Below are 8,287 nucleotides of genomic sequence, written 5' to 3' on the forward strand. Positions count from 1 at the left end.
AAAGAGGCGGCAATGGAAGGGAAGAAGACCAAAATGGCTTTTTTTTTTCTTTTAATTTATTAGTTTTATGTGTATTTTCACTTAATTGACTTAATCAATTATGGTAGGAAAATTAAAATTATTTTTGACATCATAATGATGTCATACAGGTGATGTAATAAACTTTTTAAATTTTCTTTTTCTTTTCTTTTCCTTTTTCTGCATATTTATCTTATGAAAGACCAAAATATCTAATTAATTAAATTTATTAATTCTACTATTTATGGCATCATGCATGATGTCATGCACGATGTCATCTTCCTACACTTTTTCATTTTCCTTCATTTTCATTTTTTTTTCTATTAGTTCTTTAATTTAATTCCCGACTCCAAAATTTTCTTTTCTCCGATTTTATTTGACAGTTAGGTCAAGAGTCAGCTCTCGGGGTCAATTGACCAAATTGCCCCTCGCCGGTTCAATCCGGTTTGCAAATAATTCAATATTCTTCCGGCTCCCTGACCTAATTATGTGACTGACTTAACAATTCTTTTCATAATTTTCTCTTTTCCACTGTGTTCGTAATGGTCCTAAGGACCGCAGCGTCCCATTTTACAGTTCAAAATTTGAGCTTAAAACAACTTCGCAGTCGTTCCCGAGAAGGTCACCCATCGTTGTGACTCTCGACTCGTTTAACTTCTTATGTTCAGTTTTTCTTGTTTATACTTAACTAATTGGACATTACTAATTATTTGTGTTTATGATTTATCTAGTTGTCTAAAGTATGGTTCTAATCCCCTTAATTGTCTGGACCGACTCCAGTCACCGGAACAGTGAAATATACCAGGCTATGCAAATAGGGGTGTTACAGATAGTGGGAATCCATACAGTCTAACTATGTCATTGATATATAACTCTGCTAGCTTCTCCAGTGAGTAGTCAGTCTTAACTGGCAGAAAATGTACTGACTTCATCAATCTATCCACTGTCACCCACACTGCATCATGATTCCTTTGGGTGAGAGGTAGACTGATACACTTGAATTGTATAGATGTTTATAAGCACATTTGTATTCTAAATCATAGTATTTAGACAAGTATTTTCTTTCTAGTAGTTGATTTCATTAGTTTTCATAAATTCTATTACCAAGCCCTTAATTCCATGTTTTCTGCATTATTTCAAGTGTTTGGGTGAAGCCCCAAAGGATGGGTGTGCAAAGGAAAGCTTGGAGAGATAAAAAAGACAAAGAATTACTGCTGATACAAAGTAAACGGGTCATGTAAACCAAGCCCCAGACCCGTATAACTCTTAGCCAGAAGAAAGCCAAGAGAATCAATGAGAAACACAAGTACACAGGTCACGTAAGTAGACCCGTGTAATCTGCAGGGAACCCGTGTAAGTCTCTACCACGTGCAAGCTTGAAGAACCTTATGAGAACAATAATACACGGCCCGTGTAATCAGGCCTGTGTAGTTGGCATGCACTGTAACTTTCTCGTACAAAATAAGACCACGCGATTCTCCTCCAGCAAGTTACACTTCCTTACTTTGCAGGACCCGTGTAGTGACACACGGGCCGTGTACTATGCTATAGCCTATTTTCTGACTCAAATTCCCCTCCTATTTTCTGATTTGAATGAGACTCCTGAAGCCTTTTGGACTCAAAATGACCTAACCCTAGAGCAACCAATATATATAGAAAAGAAAACATCAGGAAAAGAGGTCGGCCATAGTCATCGGGACTGCTACTGAAGGTTGCTGCCGTCAGGCTTTACATCCGTACCAAAAGAAGTTTTCCAGTTGAAGCTCCACAAGATCAAAGCTGCAAACTCTCTTTGGTTCCTTCGTTTCATCTCCTTAGACAGATTTTTATTATTTTATTTCTTCTGGATAATTCTCTTTTCATTGCTTTTTACTTTTTATCATGACATTTGTTGAACTCACCATGAGTGAGTAGTTTTCTTATTTTGGATTTGGCAGAGTAACTCTTGTAATTATTATTATGGATGAACACTGAATTTTATTTATTGGATTTGAGATTCGTTTCTTGATTTAATTTCTTGCAATCTTAATGCATATTATGTGTTAGTACTCACTTAGTTATGATTGTAGATGTTGATTGAAGGATTAAAAGGTGAAGATTAACATTGGAAAATCAAGATCTTGAACCTAGGAATTCTGACCTAGACATAGGCTGATACCTTTGTGGAACCTAAAAATTGGTCAAAGGTCTTAAAGGATTTTAATTAATTTGATCATCACGAAAGTAGGGTTCGAGTTAATTAGAATACACCCTATATGCCTTGAGAGAGGATTTAGGATAGCTTAGGGCTGATTTCCATCAAGGAAAATGATCCTCAAATCAGTAAATAAATGAGATAACATCCCTAGTAAGATTCAAGTGTGAAATCTTAATTCCAGAATTGCTTCAAATAAATAATTACTTTTTAAGTTTATCATTTTAGTGTATAAAGTTAACAAACTTCATTCCCTAAGTATTCGATAGCCGAGACAGTCAAGATTTATGTGTAGATTGGTACTTGCTAAACAAAATTCCTCGTGGGAACGATACTCTACTTATCACTTTATTACTTGTTAGTGATACGTGCAGTTACGGTTGTAACACCCCTATTTGTATAGCCTGGTATATTTCACTGCTCCGGTGACCGGTATCGGTCCGGACAATTAAGGGGATTAGAACCATACTTAAGACAATTAGATAAACCATAAACACAAATAATTAGTAATGTTCAAGTAGTTAAGTATAAATAAGAAAAACAGAACATAAGAAGTTAAACGTGCCGAGAGTCACAGCGATGGGTGACCTTCTCTGAACGCATCGAAGTCATTTTAAACTCAAATTTCGAACCCTAAAAAGTGACGCTGCGGTCCTTAGGACCCTTATGAACACAGTGGAAAAGAAAAAATCACGAAAAAGAACTGTTAAGCAAATCAAATAATTAGGTCAGGGAGCCGGAAGAAATATGGAATTATTTGCAAACCGGGATGAACCGGCGAGGGGCAATTTGGTCAATTGACCCCGAGAGCTGACTCCTGACCTAACTGTCAAATAAAATCAGAGAAAAGAAAATTTCAGAATCGAGAATTAAATTAAAGAACTAATAGAAAAATAGAAAAAAAAGAAAAGAGAAAAAAAAAACAAAAATCACTTCTTCTTTTCTCTTTGTTACCGCCACACTTCTTCCCTCTCATCTCCATGAAAATTCTCCATTAAAGCTTGCATTTAAGCTTTAATTCCTCCACTCAACCTTAATAAATCCCCTAAAAACCTCACTAGACCTTGCAATCTCAACTTAAGAACAAGAAAGAAAGAAGAAAGGAGGAGAGAAATTAAAAAATTGGCATTAAAGTTGAGGTTAGTATGTTAACTTGTTACTTTTCCATTTTAAATGCATATGTAATGGTTGAAATGAGCTTAGAATTAATGAAATTAAATAAAAATATGGGGGAAAGACCATTGCTAAATTTCGGCCAGCTTGAAGAAGGAACATAAATTGTATGGTTTGATGCATTAGAATGAGTTTAAAAGTCTTAATTAGTTGAATGATTATAGATTGGAACTTTGAAATTGCTAATGGTAATTAAGTAGTGAGATTAGGGTTTGGAGGCCTAGGGTTTGATGCAAATTTTGGAGAAATGCATAAATGATGACTTTGACCTATTATGAAGAGAAAAATGGTCAATAATGACCAAAGGAGATGTGTGGGAATTGTTAGAATGAAAGTCAAATTCATAGGGTACAACTTTGAAGGACCAAAACGGAAATTTTACAAGTCCAATTGATATGCCACCAATTGGAGATAAAAATAGACATAAAATGACACAATTTTTGTTAAGGAACCATGCCAAAAAACTGACCAAAACCTAGTGAACCAATTGACCAAAGTTGGTTAAGAGCAGTCTGCCACTACACAAACTGACCAAATGAATAGTAATTGTTCATTTGGTCATAACTCGATAGGAAGGTCAAAATGACCTAAAATTTTACCTGCAATTAGATAAGATATAGATCTAAAACTTTCATGAAGAACACCAACCCAAATTATGCCATTAACCTAATCAAATTATTGAGCAAACTTGAGTTACTGAACCTGCAAAACTGCAGCATTGCCATTTGAACAGTAAAGTTTCAATGGCTATAACTCTCTCTAGAAAACTCCAATTTAGGTGAATCTTGAACCGATGGAAACCTAAGACATATTAGAACATTTCGTATGAGGAAAATTAGACCAAATTATGGACTTAACTTGATCAAATTATTGAACGAAGTTGGATCAAAAATCTGCCAGAACCAAAATTGCAGTATGAATAGTACACGTGAACAGTAATTATATTTTGGCTATAACTTGAGCTACAAAACTCCAATTGGGGTGATTCAAAAAGGAGAATAAACTTAAGACAATGGGGAACATTTTCTATGAAGAAAGTTTTGCCAAATTCCAACAATAAAGTAACCAATGGAACAGTGCAACTTAGGACTCTAAAATTGAAATTTACCAAATTTGCCTAAAAGACTTAGGATTTGAGTAAACAACCAAAACCAACAAGTTTAGTGACTAAAATGTGGTATGTGGGTGAAGTTGGAGTTCCCATACCTATTAAGCCTTAGAAAGTCAACTATTTGACTTGAATAGTATAGTGAATAGTAACCCGAAACACAAAAATTTCGAGAACGTCGAATTTGACATGTTAGAACTAGGTAAATGTGAAGCTAAATTTATTTTGGATTTATGTTAAGTTCTAGTACTGAAACATTGTAAAATTGTGTATTTCAGTTGAAAAGAATACCAGGAAAAAACCAGAGGAACCGAGTCAAGGCCAAGAGGCGATTCCCTTGAGGATTATGCACAACATCACTATGCTTTAAAATTCATTGATAAAGTGAATGAAATATGCATTTTACTTTTGCTTTGAATTGTTGAAAGTTTATTGTGACCTTATTTATAATGTTTTGATTTAAATTGTGAAAGTTATTGTGTATATTTGAAATGACAATGTTTAGCAAATTGTTAAGATAAGTTTTGAAACCACAGTGTCATGACCATATATTTGAACACCTCACTAGCACGACTAGTGGAGGTAATTAGTTTCGAATTTTGATTCCTTCTCTAGAGAAGTGTTGAGGTGTGCCAGTAGAAGAGGATGTGAATGGATATCCATATATTTGAGCTAGCTAGCCTTGTGATGTGATTTCTCTTTAGCCTCTGGCTATTGAGATTCTATTTGTTTCGAATGGCATGATCTAACTATGGGTTTTATGAAATGTGTTTTGATACTTCGAAATGAATGTGGTTTGCATTAAAATCTCATAATTCATGTTTTGTGTTTAATGCTCATGTTTAGTCAAATTTTTAAATAAATGTGATTTTATTTTTGCATAAAGATTATTTTAGTATGTTGTGCACCACTGAGTCCTAGTACTCAACGATAGCTTCTATTGCTGTCACAGATACAGAGACTAGAGGAGCAGCAGACTGAGCTGCTAAAGATTGAGGATCATTCAGCTTGAAGTCTTCGAGTATAATTTATACCCCAACTGTAAATATTTCTTTTGATGTATGTATTGCATATAAATGTATGGACATGTAAATGGGTCTTGAGCAGCTTGTACAAATTTTGTATGAAGTTTGTAATAAAGTTTAGTTTGTATTTCTTTTGATGTGAATTTTGTAAGGATGTATATAAATTGTTTTGTCTCAAATGAAATATGAGTGGAACTATTTTATTTAATTTGAATGAAATGTATTGCTAGTATTTTGAGGAGTATTGAATTTTGAACTTGAGAAATTGATTGAAATGATTGTGGAATTATTGAAATTGATAGAGTTTGATTGTGAAATTGAAGTAGTGGTTGAGAAAAATTTTTAGAAGTGCTTTTTACAGGTATTTGAAGAACTGTTTTCTCAAAATACAGACAGAATTCTGTCAAAATTTTTATAAAATTTGCAAAAAAATAAAATGGGACAAAATTTCCAACTAGCTTTCAACTTAATTACATATTTTAAATACTTATTAGAAATGTTCACCACTTATCAAAAATAAGAAAATTGTTTTAAAATCTCTTGTAGGATACTTAATGAGTTATCGGTAGGTGAAGTTCGGTAGTTCATTAGGTATTCTACGGGATCATGTTATGCCTTACAGAGGGGTAAGGTGTGACAACGGTGATTGCAAAATAGCGAAACAAGTTTTTGGCGCCGTTGCCGGGGAATTTTTGGTTTTAGTAATATCATGCGATAGGCGATTTAGCTGATTTAGGCAATTATATTTATTATTTAATTTTATTTTACTGGTTGTATTTCTTTTCTTTTCTTTTCTCTCAGGTGCCCGATCTGGTATATGACCAAAATAAAGCCAGAAGAAAATTTGGACTGTGATCCAGAAATAGACATAACTCTGAAAGCCATCAGGAGGGAAAGGAAATATCAAGAGCAGGGTCAAGGAGATCCTGAAATCCAAATCATGACCGATAATAATGAAAAACCAAGACTCTTGAGAGATTAAGGAGCTCCATCTATCCAAGGATTTCAGCCCAGTGTCACTAGACCCACAGTGGAAGCCAACAACTTTGAATTAAAACCAGCATGGCTCCAAATGATTCAACAAACCCAGTTTGCAGGTTCACCAACAGAGGACCCACACTATCACCTCCAGTGCTTTCTTGCCCTATGTGATACATTCAAGATGAATGGAGTGTCTGATCAAGCAATAAGACTCAGAGCATTCCCATTCTCCCTTCGGGACAGAGCAAGGAAGTGGTTACTTTCTCAACCGGCTGGAACATTCACTACCTGGGAAAACCTCTCTCAAGCTTTTCTAGCAAGGTATTTCCCACCTGCAAAGACTGCAAAGCTGAGGCTTGAGCTCAACACCTTCAGACAAAAGGAAGGAGAATCACTCTATGACGCATGGGAAAGATATAAAGACCTATAAAGGGAATGTCCACACCATGGCATAGAAGATTGGATATTGGTGCAAAATTTCTATAATGGATTACTACCCTCTACAAGGAGCACAGTTGATTCAGCTGTAGAGGGTGATCTAATGGAGAAAACAGTGCCACAAGCACTTGAACTTCTAGAAAGGGTTGCATACCATAATTATGAGTGGTCGAATGAAAGAGGAAATGCAAGAAGAACTGAAGGGGTCTTGGAAGTAGATGCCCTAAGCATGATAAATGCCCAGTTTGATCATCTCACAAAGAAACTCAAAAGAATGCAAGCCAACACAGTTGGTACAAATAGTCAACATGAGGGCAGCTGTGAAGGAGGATACATGAATTCAGAATACAACAATTTCAACGAACCTACAGAACAGATGAACTATGTGAATAATGGAGGAAACATCAACCAGAGGCAGCCAAACAATCCATATTCAAATACTTACAACCTTAGATGGAGAAACCATCTAAATTTCTCATGGTCCACTCAGCAGAACCAGCCAATAAACAAGCAACAAGGGTACAAACCTCCAGCACCCCCTGGATTTCAGAACAGAGTTCAGAACTTTACACAGCCATTACTACCTCTCCAACCTCAACAACCTGAATCGAAAATGACCATGGAAACCATGATGGAAGGATTCCTAGTAGCTCAACAACAAAAAACTGAATTGATTAAACAGCTGACTTCCAGAATGGACCAACTTACTACCCATAACAAGATGCTAGAGAATCAAATTGCTCAGCAAGCAAGTTCTTTAAGTAAGCCTGCTGGCAAACTGCCCAATCAACCAGAAATGAACCCAAAGGAGTATTGTAAGCCAGTTGCACTGAGGAGTGGGAGAATTCTAGTACAACCAAACAGAGAAAAAGGAGGAAGAAGCTAAGAAAGATCAGGAAGAGGAAGTAAGGAAGACAAAGAAATTACCAGAACCATACTAGCCTCCCCTACCTTTTCCTCAAAGATTTTAGAAAGCCAAATTGGACAAGTATTTTGGGAAGTTTTTGGAAGTTTTACAGAAACTTTACATTAACATCCCTTTCACTGAAGCACTTTCTCAGATGCCATCATATGCTAAATTTCTTAAAGAAATTTTGTCAAAGAAAAGGAAGCTAGAAGACTATGGAACAGTAGCTCTAACAGAGGAATGCAGTGCCATTCTGCAAATTAAATTGCCTCCAAAGTTGAAAGATCCATGAAGCTTCTCCATACCCTGTATCATTGGTAACAAGAAAATAGACAAGGCCCTCTGCGATCTTGGGGCAAGCGTCAGTGTAATGCCTCTATCAATATGCAAAAGTTAGAGATCGGGGAACTAAAACCCATAACAATCTCATTGCAATTGGTTGA

At 35.7% G+C, this 8,287-nt stretch overlaps 1 non-coding gene across 1 annotated transcript; it reads right to left on the reverse strand.

The window, feature by feature from the left end:
• Positions 1 to 6,845: 6,845 nt before the first annotated feature.
• LOC131169971 (small nucleolar RNA R71) lies at positions 6,846 to 6,952 on the reverse strand. Its single transcript, XR_009140914.1, has one exon. It is a non-coding gene; the product is annotated as a small nucleolar RNA R71 (small nucleolar RNA).
• Between the last annotated feature and the right edge of the window lie 1,335 nt (positions 6,953 to 8,287).

Source organism: Hevea brasiliensis, chromosome 10 (genome assembly GCF_030052815.1).
Source record: "Hevea brasiliensis isolate MT/VB/25A 57/8 chromosome 10, ASM3005281v1, whole genome shotgun sequence".
NCBI classification, from domain to species: domain Eukaryota; kingdom Viridiplantae; phylum Streptophyta; class Magnoliopsida; order Malpighiales; family Euphorbiaceae; genus Hevea; species Hevea brasiliensis.